This window comes from Amblyomma americanum, chromosome 6, assembly GCF_052857255.1.
Source record: "Amblyomma americanum isolate KBUSLIRL-KWMA chromosome 6, ASM5285725v1, whole genome shotgun sequence".
In the NCBI taxonomy this organism is placed as follows: domain Eukaryota; kingdom Metazoa; phylum Arthropoda; class Arachnida; order Ixodida; family Ixodidae; genus Amblyomma; species Amblyomma americanum.
Window position 1 is genome coordinate 95,055,742 of NC_135502.1, and position 16,570 is coordinate 95,072,311.

General features: G+C 50.0%; 1 protein-coding gene across 1 annotated transcript in view; it reads left to right on the forward strand.

Annotated features, from left to right (window-relative positions):
* The window catches only part of LOC144094841 (uncharacterized), a 267,610-nt gene that overhangs the window by 236,045 nt on the left and 14,995 nt on the right, over window positions 1-16,570 (forward strand). The window lies entirely within an intron of this gene.

Genomic DNA, 16,570 nt, shown 5'->3' on the forward strand with positions numbered 1-16,570 from the left:
GTTAACGCTCCTTCGCAGCGACCACGGGGCGCCCGTGTCCGACTCTCTTTTTCCCGCTTACGAGGTGAGTGCCGAGCGGAACAACACCTGGGGGGGGGGGGGGGGGGGGGTGGAGGGCACTGCTCTCGAGCCGCGCTGACTGGGGATCGGCTGCACATTCATTCTGAAGCCCGTCCAAGCACAGACCCCGTGGCCCAGGACATTCGACTCCGTGCCCCATAAACCACGCGTTCACGAGTGCTGCCCGCTACCGCATCCGTACTCCTATAATCTGCCAAGCCTCGGCATCACTCAAGCGAATAACGACGTAACGCGAGCCGTCGACAGGCGCGCTGCGAGACTCCAAGCTTCGAGCGAGAGCAATTTCCCGGAGAGACGAACGAGAGACGCAGACGAAACGAGACGGCGCGCTCACACTAGCGGGAAGCTTCCCGCAGCGGCACAGCGTCAACGTCGACGCTGCCGTCTTGGAATGTGGAGAGAGGAGGCGCTGAGGGAGGACCCGAACGAGCAGAAAGAGAAGGGGATAGTCACGTGACACTAGAGAAGACTGGAAAGCGCACGCTTTTCTCGCGTCGTCGTCTTGATCGTCTGCTAGCTCCCCTCCCGTCGCCCTTTTTGTCACGAGGATGGCTGGTTCGAACGATGAGCTGTTGGCTACGGTAAACGTACTTATTACTTGTTTGTTCGCTGCTTCTGCACCGTCGCTTCTGCACCGTCTCAAGTCGCATGTTCATGCTGGCAAAGCAGCCGCCGAGTGCCCGGCCGGCCGGCCGGACGCGCGCAGCCCCCGCCTCCGCCGACGGGGTCACTGAACTGGGACCGACGTCACGGTTCACGGTCGGCGCCCATTGGCTGTTCTCGTCAGCGGCACGGGAAAAATAGGTACCGGACCCATCGCTCTGCGGGACGGCACAGCAGGCTGTCCGCGGGAGAAAAACCGGCTTGTGCGGGAAGCGGCACGCGGAAAACGTTCTGCGTTGCGCGTTTTCCCGCTAATGTGAGCGCGCCTTAAGCGAGGTCCAGTTCGTTTTGATTTTGTAACCTTAAGTTTGAATAAACGAGTTTGCTTTTTATCGAGAATAATCCGGCCACTTTATCGCTGTCATTGGCATCTGCTATGTTCCTGTTTCTCACAAGAAAAATACAAGTATTGACGATTTTTTTTCGACTGTTCCTCGAAACATCTCGGAACTGAAAGAATCGTGGAGCTAAAATCTTTCCAGTGGTTTATTAGTAAACCAGTGCTATTTCATTTCCTTTGGCTCACGCGGAATGAGAGAAACCTCAGCTAATTTGTAGACCGACTTTAATCAGCGTGACTCACTGTGCTATGCCTAAAGAATTTCGTACGCGCACGCCTTGCCGCATTGAACGATACAAAAGATCAGAATATAAATCAGCAAAATACAGCAATGGGCGACACTAAGCGTGCTCTCCCCAGTCATTTCCTGCTATCGCTCCACTCTATACTTCTCCTCGCTATCCTCTCCCTTTCCCTTTCACCTTCGCCGGCTGCAGCTCGGGTGCTTAAGATATTAGATAGCAATTTCCTCGGCCGGTAACATTCTTTACCTTCCGTTTTTTTATTTACTTTTAAATAAACCATTGCTACTACTACACTAAGCGACGTTCTTATTGGAGCTTTCGAACGACTGATTGACGGCTCATAGCTCGAGTGCGCTCGCCTACCGAAAGTACACGGTCCCCTTTACCTTGAGCTACCAGCAGCACAAGCGGTCAGGTATGTCGGAAGGCGCTAATCACGTGCTCAGTTTTGTGTTGCCGCTCATGACTGCACAACTGAAATCTCACGAGAAGCGCTAGAGAAGGGTCTTCATTCGACTACCGAGGGGCAGCTGTGGACTGTTCGAAGATAATCTGACTGCGTTCGCCTCCCAAACGCCACCTCTCTACGCTACGAGAAACGCCTTAGAGAGGAGCATATTGGTTTAGTGCGTAGCGGGTCTAAAAACACTTACTACCCAGTAAACAGGCGCTATTACTTTTCGTCGCCATATAAACGCACCCAGTGAGGCCATAATTCAGCCCACGAAATCGTGCCCATTAAAAAAAGAAATATCATTGCTACGGCTGACATTTAAGCATGTTTTAACATTTAGACATCGCGGGCAGTTAAAAATGACTGATTAAAAATCTAGACGTTACGCCAAGTTTATTCCGAGTTTATGCAGCCTTTTTCATTTGACCCTCTGATGTTGGCGGCTGTGCACATACAAGATCACTGTTCAAAAAGCCAAGCGGGCGAACCCGCCTTATTATTTACTGACAGATACCTGCGACGTCCGAAGGCATTATTGCAGGGGGAACGCAAAACGAAATCAAGCATTATGAATGCTTTAGTCAGGTGATTACACATTCATAAACACATGGAACAGCCATAAAACGTAGCAAAATTAGACACACACTCGCGTATATGAATGGTACAAAGTTAAGATTAAATAATTCTATGAATAAAAGCACGAATAAAAGCACGAAACGCTTCCACAGATGTGCAGTCAACGACATTTTTGGGAGTTTGTTCCGAACAGATATGATATGCGGTAAGAACGAGTTCTGGTAAACGTTGGTTCGACATTTGATTTCACGCACCTTAAAAGCAGGATCACAACGTGCAGATAAAAAATGTGGCAGCTGAACACACAGAGTTTTATTCCCGGTTTTGCTGAAATAGATGCGATAGAAGATTTCTAGTTCACTGCGCATCCGCCTATTACAGAGAAGTGATTGCCGGGGTGTTGTAGTCCTCCGGGCCCCCGCCGATGTCTTGCCTTGGCATATGAATGTTTTATTGAATTGCAAGTTGCTGCTTTGCGGCGATATCGAAACGAATCCTGGCCCGACTCAAAAAAAAGTTATGGAACAATTATTAGACGGCCAGCTGTCTCTTCAAACAGAAATCAGTGAAATGTAAGCAGAGCTACTTAAGACTTCAAATATGGTGAGTGATCTGCAGAGCTTAGTAAAAAAATGTAGAAAAAGCTGAACGAAACATCAACCTTCACCGAGCCAACTAAGTTTTGGAATTATATTATTGAAAAGAAGAACGCAGTGAAACAAATTTTGGTGAACAACACTACGGTATGTTATCCAAAGGCTATATTATCCCGCCGAAGTGATTTTTATTTCTTACCCTCGTGTCTTTTCTATGTTACTGAACCTTAAAACCAAAACATCATGTAGACTTGACAATATTTCAAACGTATTTTTGCGACGCTATGCCGAAACTGTCTAAATTCCTTGTGATAACTTTTCGTGCTTCAGTGTCAATAGGCAAAATACGTGATGACTGGAGGACAGCCCGAATTGTTCCAGTTTATAAAAAAGCAGACCGTCTTCTTTTGCAGAGCTACCGTCCCATAGCATTGACGTCTCCGGGCAGTAAGCCATTTGAGCCTATAGTTGCACTGTGCATAAAAGAATAATTAGAAAAAAATCTCGTGCCAACCAGCTTCCAGCACGGGTTCAGAAAAGGATTCTCGACGGTAACACAGCTAATTACAATAATAAATTCATTTCCTTCCTGTATAGATAATAAAGGCCAAATTGATGCAATATCTTTTAATATAGCAAGGCATTTCATAAAGTGTTTCATGATAAATTAATTTTCAAAATGAAAGAAATTGGCACTCCTGATATTTTAGTAACATGGGTTACTGCATACTTAAAAGACCGCAAACAGTTGGCTGAAGTGGGTGGACAACGTTCGGGCTCTCTCCCAGCTTCATCCGATGTTCCCCAAGGAAGTGTTTTGATACCCCTGCTTTTCCTCTTGTATGTGAATGATATTGTTCAGGTTGTTAACCCGCCAGTTCATATTCTATTGTTCGCTACGATTGTATTCTATACAAAGAAGTTACAAGTATGGAAGATCAAAGTGACCTGAACAATGCTTTAAACAACGTTTTGAAATGGTGGGACCAATGGGGCATGGTTCTGAATGATGATAAAAGTGTTCATATGCCGAGAACCCGTAAAACCATACGTCATAGCTACACATATAAATTAGGCCCTCTCCCTCTTCAACAAGTATCCAACAACAAATACCTAGGAGTAATCATAAGTAGCAATCTATCGTAGAACTTGCACATATACAATATCTGCTCTGCTGCATTTCGAAAATAGTATTGCTTAAGACAAACTAAAAAATGCCCCAGAGAAGACCTGTCAGGTTTATTTTTAATAAATAACCAAGGACTGACTACCCAACCACTTTAATGGAGATAAATAAAATTGAACCACTTGAATATCGGAGAAGAAAGCTTAGGTTAGAATTTATTTCTCTCTTATTGCATAACAAACTTGGTTTGGATCCCTCATCATACTCAACGCCGGCACCAACTAGACAAACCCGTCAACACCATCCCAGTTCTCTAACACCTATATTCGCTAGAACCGGCACCTACAAGTTTTCGTTCTTTCCACGCACAATAACAGATTGGAATCAGCCAATTAAACCATTGCCCCATGAGTTTTAGCCACTTGTTGCTATATTGTGTTGTTCCTTTTTTTTTGAAGTGTTGGGTTTTTTTGTGGTTTGAATGACTTGTTCACCCACCGTTCTTGGACTCAGTGTCCGCAGTATTTTGTAAATAAAGAAAATAAATAAAATATTCCTTTATTGCTGAAACGCTGCGATTAAAGTCGTAATCATTGGCGAAAAAACGGGCTGCATGGTTCTGTACGCGTTCTAAACCATCCGATAATGTAATCATACATGGATCCCACACTGCGCTAGCATACTCAAGACTAGGTATTTTGTGTGTGAGGTACCACAAGTCTTTTATATTTGTGGGGGCTTCATGGATATTACTTCGGAAGAAATTTAACACTCTGGATTCTTTGCCTATCATGTATTCAATGTGGGTTCTCCTTGTAAGGTCCTCTCTGAAATACATACCAAGGTACTTAAATTCAGAAACTTTTTCCAAAGGAGTACAATTTGAACAGTACACAGGATTTATTGGGTTACGTTTTCGTGTGAAAGCAACATATTTACATTTAGTTGAATTCAGCGCCATTTTCCACTTGATGCACCATTGACGGATGCTGTCTAGATTTTGCTGCAGAGTGCGAACATCATATTCGGTGACTATTGGGCCGTACACGACACAGTCGTCTACGCAAAAGGGTATTTGCAGGAAATGTTCTCGACAGTATCATTAATATAAGTTAAAAACAACAAAGGCCCCAAACCTGACCCCTGAGGTACACTGGAAGTAATATCTACAGAGTGGGATGTAACACCATTAATTACAACATGTTTTGATCTATTAGAAAGGCAGTCGCGAATCCATGTATTTACAACGTGTACATGGTGGATCCCGTGGGAAGGAAGTTTATGCAATAAAGTTCTCTTTTTGTATTTGCCGAGCCAACTTTTTTCCGTGTTGCTTGAGATATGCGAGCCTTTGCCGGCCACTTCTTTACTTGCGTAGCATGAGAATAGGGAGGTTTGGCACCACCGTGCACGGCAACTACGGAAACTGTTACCGTACGGCAGATGTGGCTATGGGAAAGCCTAGCAACGGTATCAACTTCAACATGTTGGCGCATTTACCGAAAGGCTGTCCGCCTACGCTAAAACTGTCTACCATTTGCACTCAGTGGACAATTTAGCACTTGAGCTGCGGCGGGAACGGGCCCGGGCCCCTACCGGGCCGGACCTCGCATTAAGCTTGGTGGGCCTGGCTCGGGCTCAGTAAAGTGATAATGTAGCGGGCCCTGGTCGGGCCCGGGCTTGACGCCACGGGCCTGGGCCGGGCTAGGGCTTTGAGTATCGGGCTGGGGTTGGGCTCGCACCTGAGTATGGGGCCCGTGCAGTGCTCTAGTTTCGGCGGCGGCAGCGGCGGCTGAGCGACGTCATAGCTGTCACGTGGTTTCTCGTCGGTTCACTGTCAAACTCGCGCACACGGCGAAGAAGCTACGGAGGGGAGTAGTAAAGATTTAGCTTTAAAATAATTGCTTCACTTCGCGCTGCACCGCGCTGCTTGGCGGAGCAGGGTGCCGCATTTCCTCTCTTTCCGCGGCGGTCGAATTTCGATGGAGGCGGAATTCTAGACGCCCGTGTACTGTGCGATGTCAGTGCACGTTAAAGAACTTCAGGTAATCGAAATTTCTGGAGCCTTTGACTGCGGCGTCCCTCATAGCCTGAGTCGCTTTGGACATCAACCAAACCAAACTGTAGGCCTCGTGCGCTGGTATGGTGGCGCCACTGCTCCAGAACAAGTGGCGCCACCTCATGCGCGGCGCGCGCGAAAAGCGGCTGTTCGCTGTAGTCTGAGACAGCGGAAGGAGCCGTGAAATGCGTGCTTTCCGACGGCGTCAGCGCGTTAGAAGAGAGCTTCTTTCAGCCGATTTCGTGCTTTTCGTCGCATGCACACTCACACACACCGTGTTTATGTTGCAAAATGAACTAAAAGCAGAGAAATGAAAGACAGTGGCCGTTCTCGGCCGTCGCCTTTTTTGTCCGCCGGCGCCTTGAGAGCTCCTCCTGGCGCGTGCGCTTCTGCTGGTGGAGCTTCGTTTTATTCTACTCGACACCCATACAGTCATTGTGAAGGCGTTGTAAAGAAAAAAAAAAAACTCGCGGGGCGTGCAGGCCACACACTTTTCCAGTAACACGGGTCGTATTGACAGCCTGCTGTGAGGCGCCGGGTCAGGCATTTATGCATGCTACAACATCGCTTTGAGAGATCAGTCGGTATTCAGCAGCAGGGTCGATCACCACCGCCGTTCCTTTGCTTCCTCGCTCGCTCGGTCCAAAGGACGGCGGAGTCGCGCTTGAGCGCACCCTCCGGAAAGAACAGCATGCATGGTCGGCTTTTTGGACGAGTGGAAATGTTGACGCGTTTTTAAAAACAACGGTTTGGTGCGTAGTCGCACATTGTGCGACACCAAAAGCCTGTGCATGATGTGTGCGAAGCATTCTTGCTCTGCAACAGTGCCCTCGGGTACCATCAGGATATGTGCAGGCTCAGGCTGCAGAGGCTAGTTTAATTGATGTGCGGCTCGATTCTTCACCGTGTGTCCGTTAAGAGCACTCTGTGCATACATCCAGCAGGCGGGGTCTACACCCCACTGTCTCATCGCCAGGTAGCGCGCGCAGTAACGGGAACGCTCCCTCCGCGCGTGTGCTACTTCGGACGATATGCGGCCGGGTGCATCACCCAGGCCGCTTGCTGTGTGATGCGTGCGCGGTTCATTACACGGCGGTTAGCGATAGGAAGAGCACTTCGCACCTTCGCCCCTTCGTTCGGCGACATGTTGCCGGTTGGGGCAGTAACTCGAGCTTCTTAGCAAACAAAACTGGTTTATTGAAAACGGCACGAGATACAGGGCAGTTCAAAATGGGCCGAGAGTCGGAGCGCTCTCCTTATTTCTTTGTTTGCTGTTCCTTTCAAAACCTTCGGTGGTTGGGCGCAGCTTTACTATTTCTGCTCTTGCCGAGTTTCAACGAATAACACTGCAATGGCAAGGTACATGCCAGTGCGCGGGGGCTAGGGCGCACCAGAGCCAGACCCGGCTGACCCCACACATCCGGGAACGCGCAGGGCGCGCAGTTTACCGTACACAGCTCGCTAGGTGTACAACCATCGAGGCGCTCCGACGTGGACATTGCTCTCTCCACTGACTGTAAAAAAAAAGAAAACGTCAACTAGTTCGATAGCCGGGGTGTTAAAGAAGCCGCCAACTTGAATGACGACCATGCTTGAGCGCTCGTCCGTTTTCGAAGGCAAAAGGTCTTCGGCCGTTTGAGGCCGTGACGGCGCCGTTCAAGGAATCACTCACCATTTTCCCCAAACACCTTGGACAGCGTCCGCAGCGCCCCGCCATTAGAAACATTTAGCATACATGAGATGTTCTGGACGCAAATTGGACACGAATGCAAATAGGTGCATTTTCCTCACGCGAAGAAATTACGTACAATATATTTTTGTTTCGGGCTGTCGCCCGGAACGTCTTGGAAATGAAGTCCTGGCGTTTCATTGTGTCAAGTGTTTATTAATGAATCACAATTACTACTTCTCGGTTGATGTGGAGTGAGAGAGAGGCAATTTGTAGACTTAGTTTAATCGGCGTCACACATAGAGATGAGTCCAACTAAATTCGAACGCCCACGCCTGGCTGAGAGAAGTTGATGACGGTGAATTTCTATGGCGCAAGGGCGGCTAAAGACCGCCATGGCACAAGGTGTTTTCGTTTCCTCAAGGTCGGGTCAAAGACCCCACAGGACAAGTGAAAAGAAAAAGCGCGAAATCTAACAGCGTGCTGTCCTTCGGCGGCGTTCTTAGAAGAGTGCTGCAGCTTGACACAAGGCTCATTTCAGTGTGTGCGTTTGCCTACAAAAGTACTACGGTGGCTTGTGCTGCTTCAGCTATCGGCGTGCACACGCCATCGGATCTGCCAGAAGGCGCTCGGGATTTTGTGTTGTCGCAGTCGACAGGAGATTTGAAGTCGCATACGAACAATTTCATTCGATTGCACGACAGACAAGCGTCTGTTCCATAATTCCGTATTTACTAATTTGCCTCCGAAAAATACACCTCTCCGCTACGAGAAGCGCCATTGTAGAAGAGCGTATTGGTATAGGACGCGACATTTTCAAATACATGCTACGCTACAATAAGCATTTTTGCCTGTCATCTCGATTGAAACGCGGCCAGTGCGGCCATGAACTAAACCCACGAAATCATGCCCAATAAACAACAACAAAAATATCATTGTTTCGGCTTCGAGAACGTTCTAATACTGCGCGGACGATACAATTGACTGATTAAAACCCTACAGGTAACGCAAGCTCGTAGAGCATGTATGCAACCTTTTTCATTTGGCTCTTAGGGTAATTCACAGACAGGACCACTGTTCGAGAAGTCGAGCGGGAAATAGTACACGTGCAAACCTCTAGCTCTTCTGTCCTTTATTGTTAACGCTTCCCTCTACACTTCTCTTCGCTATCCTCTCCCTTTCTCTTTCACCTCCGCCGGACGCAGCTCGGGTGCTTCATCGCAACTGCCGCGGCTGGCACCATTCTTTCTATTCTTTTTATTAAAAATAAATCATTACCACCAACAACAACAACTCACCTTGTCTTCTATTTGTGTTTTTCAAACCAATTTCTTTAAGTATTACTGCGATTTGAGCGCTTTTGCCCGCCACTTCTTTACTTGCGTAGCAAAAGTCTCCTTGGACAGATCGAACAATTCACCTCTTGAACACCTGAAGGAAAGTGTCTGGGAAGGGTTGCGCCCGGTATCAGTAGACTAATAGTATAGCGGGCCAGGGCAGGGTTGGGCTTGAAACCACAGGCCTGGGCTTGGCTCAAGCCTTCAGTCTGAAAAAAAAGGGGGGGGGGGTAGATAGGGGGTGTTGTCACGATTAATGCTATCTGAAGACGCGTGGACTAACTTACTCTCCGCTGTCACGCACCTGGAGGTCGTTAGCCTCTTTCGCACAGTTTTCACTCTTCTTGATTCTTTCCGTCAGCGTAAAGGAACGCGAAGAGAAAAAAATAAGAAACAAGCAGATTTTGGCGCTTTTTTATCGTGAAGGGGATCGTTTTGGAGAATGTAGCTATCCCTTTGTTCACGCCCGTTCCCGCGAAGTGCCCGCTCCCGCCAACCACACGACGACACACGCTCTCCTTTTCAATAAGAAAAAAAAAAAGAACCATCGGGCTATGTCAGCGCGCGGCTCCCCTCTACCCCCTTTCCGCAACCTCCGCCTCAAGCAGTGCCTCATCTAGGAAAGACTCAGCACAGAAAAGGGTTTGTAAACAAAGGTGGCGCTGCGGTCGGCAGCGATGCGGGGTGTAGGCAAAACGCAGCACGCCTACACAGCGCCAAGCGACCCTGCCTTCGAAACCAACTGGTGTACGCGAATATTTGAAAGAGTGCGCGTCGATTGTGGCTGCAAAATGTTTTCTTGATGCTCGGAGAGTAGTTCTGCACTTTTTCAACCTGTTCGCCAGACGGCGGAGTGCTGCATCTGGTGGGTGCTTCTCCGCTTCTAGTTGGTGGCAAGTAACAGCGCAGTGCTACGGCGGGTAAAAGCGCGAGGTATGGGGAGGAACTAATCGTCCACAGTTCTCAGCTTATGGGCTGACAAAGCATATCCGACTGCTAGTGCAAGATAGGACGACGGAATGCACGACGCGAATCAGCTTTCTCATACGACGAACCTTGTAATGTGCTTCCTATTTTCACCAAGCCGCTTCCCTCCGGAGACCTTGGAAATTAATGAACACTATAGCTGCTTTGAATAAGGCAAATGCGATCCGAGAGCTCCACGCGCGCATGCACAGAGGTTTTCCTCGAGCTCCAAACGATATTTACGCTCACTCGGCCAAGCTATAAAATTTTGCCTATTTTAGAATTTATTCATTTCTGCCCATTCTGCTTGATCGGAGCGGCCTTTGGCGCGGAACTTGCTGTGTTCACCAGGTTCTGATCGACCTAGGATGTGAAAATTCAAATAATTTGGGAAATAACAGCACGACTTTGTCGGTATCCTAGCGTCGTTGGACCGGTGTTGAAACGACACGCTTATTGAAATTCGCGGAAATGAAAATAGAGAAAATACCGTCGTGCATGCTACTGCCCGAGTCCGGCATTTCTTCAAGCGAGGCACAGTGTGAACGCTGAAGGCGACTGGCGGCAGCTTTTTGTCTCTTTTTTTTGCGCGATGTGATGCTCGGGATGTTGTCCAGGTGATAAGCATCCGAAAATGGCCTTCTGCGTTCAACTCAAGATCCGAAGCACACAGAATATAGCGCCTAAACTTATGCTGAGAGCACGACAGTATTAGAATGAGTTGCAGGCGTTACTTGATTTTTGCACTGTTGACCACGCGACCCAACAGGAACATTGCGAAATCAGCGACATGAACCAACTTATTAGATTCGAATGCAGAAACGCAATATAATCATCCAAGGGGCGAAACTAGCTCAGCGTAATAACCCACGAGCTCGGCAGTAATAGTTAGCCGCGAAGCCGATCCGTCGCCAAACTTGTCCTGCACCTCGGCGCCTGCCCGTCGCTTTCGCGCCTACCTGATTGCAATAAACTTGTGGAAACTTATGCCGCTTCCTTTCTTCTGCATGCGGCTCAACCAACCGCACCACAATTTACGGCACGCCATAAATTGTGCCCAGAAACATGCAAGCATGGCGCACCCAATGCGGAAAGTCCCGCTTTTGGCCTACACAACGTAAGTCACTGCTGACGCCAGCGCCGCCGCATCTCTATGACGTCACGGCCTGATGCTTGTCAAGAGAAGATTAGCTCTTCCGATCCTTAGTTTTCGCCTGTCAGTTGGCTACTCAACAAGGAGATAATGAGCTTAAAGTGCCAACTCCAACGGTCCTTTTGGGCGTACGCGCTCAGCGTCGGTGCGCAGACAAGAACCGGTCTGCGCATGCGCACTGCAGAAGACGCCAGCAAACCTCGGCGAGGCGCTGATATCTGACCGTGCTAGACATCGGTGCCAGCGCACAGGTGCTCGCGTACGCGTCGGAAGCGGGGTCCGGTTTACAACAATCGGAGGATCGCGGGAAGTTCTTTCGGTCTTCTGGAGAGGGGAAGCGAGCCAGCACCAGGAACATGGAGATGCATGCCCCTTTTCGATGCCCGTTCCGGCGTACGTCAAGAGCGCCGACGCTGGGCGCATACGCCCAGGAAGGGCCCTTGGAGTTGGCGGAGAGAGCAGCGGAGAGTCGGAGTCGCCCGAACAGAGAGAGAGGAACGGCTTGTCAAACGGAGATGCCAGACTGCCGAGCGTAATAGACGGCGCATAGCCGCGGAGATGGAGCCCAATGTCTCTCATTGCTAGACATACAGTGGCCACAACAAGTTCAGCCAGGGAAACGTACCTCTCGCTACGTATATCCTGGCATAGCCGAGCTAAGCCCCTGCCATTTTTTTCCTCCTCAGAGTCTCCTCTCTCGCACACAGAGAGAAGAGTCCCCATCTCTGTGAAGCCGTGCCATTGTAACTAGACGCCGCTGCGCGGGATGCGCGCCTCCGTCGAGAGCTTCGGTTTTCGGATCCGAAACGCCCTCGCCGACCTCGCACGCAAGGCATCGCGCAGTAAAAAGAAAAAAATAGAGCGCTTACTAGCACTGTGCTAGCGAGAATGTTTCCTCCTCTCCACTGCAGTCTCTCGTGAGAGCGAATGAGAACGAGGATGCCGAAACAGCCCTCTCTCCGCAACTTCGACTCGACTACCTCCGCGCGCTCACTGCCAGAACGCGCGAGGCGGGCCCGAAGAACCGGCCCCAATTGCTCGCCTGCCACTTTCAGTGACTACCACCCACACGTTGCGGAAGTCGCACGGAGACATGGCCACTGCTCGCTACCTGTCCGGCTTCGGCAGCATCGTCGACTGGCGGCCACTGCAGTTCGTCGAGCACCTGCCGGACATCCGCATCTGCGGCCTGTGCGGCGTGGTGGCGCACTTGACCATGCTGCTTCCCTGCTCGCACATTCTCTGCCAGACGTGCTACAGGCTGGTCCTGGACACCAACCTGTCCTGCCCCGTGGAGAAACGCAAGGTGGGCGAGGACGAGGTGCAGACTCTGGAGCTCAAGGGGGACCAGCTGGACGACCGCCGGGTGCTGTGCCTCAACGCGCAGCGCGGCTGCTCCTTCATGGGGAAACTCGTCGACTTAAGGTATACCATCCCCGGTCCTATGCCGCCAAACCGCTAGAGCGCAAAGTGGAGAGAATTCGGGCGCGCAGTTCATACATGGTATGTGTACTAACAGCAACAAAAACCTCTCAATGCTTAGGACATGCTGCGTAAATAGCTAAACAGATTGTTAGGTATATAATTAGTCACGCCCGATTTGTATCAGTTGCTTTTGAAAAATCAGCTGCGGTTTAACTACAACGGTTGGTCACCCAATGAACGTTGCGCTTGTTGCTGCAGTTTCGCGCGTCGGCCACAACGCTGTCGGTGCTAAGGCATGCAGCCCACATCACTCTCTCACCACCACCACGTATCACAAAGTGAGATCGAGGCGTCCACTGACCCAGGGAGCCAGTTATGCACCCTTACTTTCCAAAAACTATTGGAGTCTGGAACGGTGTCGACGCCAACGCCAATCAACCCAATGAACGCCGACGGCATATAGACCGTTTACAGAGAGCATTTCGCTCTGTCCATGACAGGTGGCACCACAAGGACGGGCGCCACTTCTTGCCTTCGGAACCGTCGTTAGCAGCATTGGCGCGCAGTGCGAAACGCTGCTGCACAGCTTGTGTATGAGCGTCAAGTGACTCTTAAACAACACGGATGTGATATGGATATCACACGTATCGCTGAAATAATATCTAGAACTAATATCCCTGTGGTCTATGTGTAGGAAAAACATACACACGCTTTTTACATATGGGACACCTCGCGACACAACTGCTGATGTTTTTCGAGGAGCTGTTTTGCGAGTTAATGCTGCTTTCAGGGAGAACAGAGTTAATGTGTTGTTCCACGAAAAAACTAAACATATCACAAGCGCCACGCGCCAGCTTATTTCACCGGCAGCAGTAGCTCCGGGAATGCCAAAACGAGCGTACACGTACCTGTAACCTTTCTCACCTTCGACGAACACTGATGAAATACGTCGAATAACCGGTGCATTTTTAGACCTCTTCAATAAGTGCTTCCTGGGCGCCGGCAGAGTGCACACTAAACTGCCGTCCGTACTTCCATGGCGCTAGCACGGTGCAATAGGCAATTGGGATTTTGGAAAAGTCCGCGGAGGAGGCGTTTCAATGATTCTCTCGCCCAATACAAGCCAGGAGAAGTACGCTAACGCACGGGACAGCGGTGAAATTTATCATGACAAGGCTTTGCATATATTTCAGCTCATTCCGGCTGGTTACATCTGCGGGTGCTTGAATTCCGGAGCACTTTTCAGTTTTAATTAGCAAGAGAGCAACAGTCAAACGTCTCCAAGCTTCTGAAGGAGCCCTTGAAAAGCACCATATCCTTCCTTTTTAAGCCGGAATGTTAACGGAGGAGGAAGTAAATATCTGGGTAATCGGCCGGCGATCACACGCACGTCCCCTTGTACGTCGCGTGCACAGTGCTGAACAGTGAACGTTATTAATAGCTGTGAGCTGAACACACATTCCGGCTCCATTCGGAAAAAAATATCGAGCTCTAAAAAGCAGTAGAGTTGAAATCTGGGTCAGTTGGTACGTGTTCAGAAAAAAATATTCAAAGTACGAAACACAGCAAAGAGACGAGGCACGCACACGGTCGTGTGTGTGCCTCGTCTCTTAGCTGAGTTCCGTCTTTTGACTGTTCTTTTTCCTGTTCTAAAAACCAAGCTTTCAGGCATTGTCCCGCTTTAAATTTTCAGCTCGACAACAAGTTACGCGGTCCACAATTAGCGTCCGACGATCAATTGACTGAATAAATGCGAACGCGCCGATAGTTTACCGCGGTTTGTTGACACGTTCGAGCCAACGATTCGAATTGATGCGGGCAGTCTGATGTAGGAGTAAATGATCCGGTGGAACTAAACATTTTCTAGTACCAACGCGTTCTATGCGCATTCCCACGAAGTTCTTGCGCCGTCCGATAGCTCGTTAACCACAGCGGGAGCTGGTGAAGCGTCTTGCAGCCGGGCAGCAGCGCGCCGGCAGCCGTCGAAACGGGAAGGCCTGACGGCCGGCGATGTCGGAATGGTCACGTGACCAAATATGGCGTAGCCCATGCTTCCGCGCTGCGGTTTCGGCGGCGACGGCGGCGGCTGAGTGACGTGTAGCTGTCCAGAATGGGCCATCCTGGAAACGAGGCGGCGCACAAATTTTCCCGAGGATTCGTAGTTAACCGCGAGGTGCGCTAGCCCGAGCTCAGGTCGGCAAGGAACGAGTGACGACCTACAAAGAAATTACTACCCACTTCAAGAAAGGAAGACAAATCTTCCCAGAATCACATAGATCTCTAAGTAAAACAGACGTCAGCTGGCGGCAGCTCCAAACAGACACTTTCTTTAATCTGTACATGTACTCTATATGGTTCCCAGAGCTGTTAAGCTCCGTCTGTTCTCTCTGTGGACACCATAACAGACACACCACACATCGTATACTCATGTAATCAAGACAAGCCGTCGAACAGCCTGCAGCTCTCTACCCAGTCGCAGTGGGAGGCCGCGCTGCTCAGCTCGGAACTGGAGGTTCAACTCCGAGTCACGGAGCGGGCCAAAGATGTCGCCGAACGACATCGTCGGTCGGCCACCTGTCGTCCGGCCTGGAAGAGGAGCACACCGCGGGGAGGGGAACGTCACCCCAACCCGCGCCTAAGACTTCTTTAATAAAGTATACCTCCTCCTCCTCCTTCGCTTAGTATCTCTACCCGTTTAACCGCCTCTGGTGAGTCACGCTCTTGGCGGAGCGGCTGATACAACCATAGTCAACCGTCGAGGGTACAAGAGGGAGATAGGGAGGTCAGAGAGGAGAGAGCGAGACGCAGCTGACCGCGGTCTCTGACACTCGGGTTATTCTAGGGTATCCTTCCTCCGTGGTATTAGCCATGGTGGTCTCCGCGCTCCTCCCTGGGGAGAGGGGTGTCCGCGCTCGTAATGCATGCGGCGGGGCACTGCACGCAGTCGCGCGGTCGACTGCCCCGCCGCCGTCGCGTTGCTTCTTTGTGCGATGCTGCACAAGGTCGCGGTTCCCGATTTCGTGTGCCTGCTCTTTTGCTTATCGGGATGGGAACGTTTTAGAATTGTTTTCTGAGCAAGTGAGGAAGGAAATTCTATATACTGGACTTAGGTTTGAAGAGGCTAATTTTCAAATGGAACACCCAGCAAAAGAACTCGCTTTCATCCAGTTTAAGCTTTCAGGATGGGCCTGGTTAAACGGCCCTTGTATGTGTGAATACACCTTGCCTAAACCGCATTTAGGCGCCAAATTACTTCGCAGTGATGTCTTACATTGGGGCTGTTTTGTTTTTTAAGCGAAAGCTTCGCTACGCTAGGTAAAGCCGATTTCGCCGTGCGTTGCCGGTTGACCTTCAAGTGAGCCAGAGGTCAAGTGTGGCTTTAGGCCTTACCATAAGTGGTCCACCACGGCGTCGCACCACTTGATCTTTGACCTTGAGCTTTGCCCTTTCGATTAGTCGGTAGAGGGCGGTAGAATGAGCCTCAGCGTTCATTGGGTGACCAACGTCTGGCGATGAACCACCACGTGCCAGGGTGGAAGGGCGGGCGCGCTACCTATCCAGCGTGCGGAACGCACTCGGCATTAGAGGCGCCAAGCCGCGTCTGCTTGCCCGGTACGCCACAGCTTTCGCTCTCTAACCATCTCCAGCAGTAGTTATACCACAGCTAATTTTTTTCGCGTGCTCTCAATGCCGATGAATTGTGCACTTGGCCATTTTTCCAAGTATTTGGTTTACCTTGCAGCCGAAAGAAATTCGCCGTTGAAACAGCACTGCGTATTCGATTCAGATGCTTCGAGTGCTGTGGATTCATAAGAACCAGCCGTTTTGGAAAGATCGTCAGGACGATTTCTCGCTCGGAAAACCTGGCGGCTTATATGTC